Here is a 1,358-nt window from a genome sequence, read left to right on the forward strand (position 1 = left end):
AATAGTTTTTCTAGAAGGAGGGTGAATTTTGTATCGCTTATGTCAGAGACTTGGGAATATGAATTATTTATTTTGATTAATTTCTGACAACATGAAATTTATAAAGAACGTCCAGCTAGATTCGAAGGTGAATGAAGCAAAAATCTCAAGGAAGAGTTTATGGGTTTCCGTAAAGGACGTCATTTGCATCATAATGTCAGATATGATATTATGCATTACCCAGAGGGTTCAGCTGTTTTATTGTCGATCAAGATGATATACTATCTGGAAGTCGTTTTACCGATATCATAACCAGAGACAATATGATTATCCAGAAAGCATCCAAAAGATCACTATGTTGCTCGATTGAAGAAATATCTTCATTTGGTACCGAGGATGACATTGCGGTAAATATTCATGCATCACGGAAGATCATGCATCGCGAGTCAATATTCATGCATCGTGAAAGATCATGCATCGCAAGTCAATATTCATGCATCGCTGAAGATCATGCATCACGAGTCAATATTCAAGCTTCGCGAAAGATCATGCATCATGATTCAATATTTATGCATCGCGATTCAAAATTCATGCATCGCGAGTCAATATTTATGCTTCAATTAGTGCTATGTATCGCGGGAAGTTTTCATGCGTCGCATAAATTTATACATAGCGAGATGATTTTATACCTCGCAGAAATTTATGCATCAAGAAGATTCCATGCCTCGTTGAAGCTTAGGCATCACGAGATGATTTCATACCTCACTGAAATTATGCATTGCGAGAAGATTCCATACCTCGCAGAAATCATGAATCGCGAGAAAATATTCATTCGCAGAAATTTATGCATCACGACAAGATTTCATACCTAATAGAAACTTATGCATCGCGGGAAGGTATTCGCGCTCCGCAAAGAATCATTCACTGACAAAGAAGGAATCGTGCATGTCAAAGGAAATATTTACCCCTCAACATCAACTGCATCTTTATTCGGCAAGAACGAATGCAAGGAGAATCATCGAACACAACAAAGAAAATATCAACATTGCATTAGTTTTTATATATTCTGACATCAAATGAAGAGTACATTGAAGATTATATTGTAAACACAAGACATAAGCTTTATTTTTTTTATGTCAGAACGATCGAGTTGACGTCAAATGAAGAAGGAGAACAAGAAAGTGTCGACATGGTAAAAGACATTGTCTCCCATTTGAATTGCATTTTTAAGCTGATGAGTTTTATCTCAGTCTTTGTCGAGAGCATCCAAAAGTATGTATTCTCCAAAAAAAATAAACCACATGTGCAGACGACATCAAAAAGGATGCAGCACAACGTGGAACTTCTCTTAGCAGCGAACTGGGACATAGTCCGAAGAG

Source organism: Solanum lycopersicum, chromosome 10 (assembly GCF_036512215.1).
Source record: "Solanum lycopersicum chromosome 10, SLM_r2.1".
NCBI classification, from domain to species: Eukaryota; Viridiplantae; Streptophyta; class Magnoliopsida; order Solanales; family Solanaceae; genus Solanum; species Solanum lycopersicum.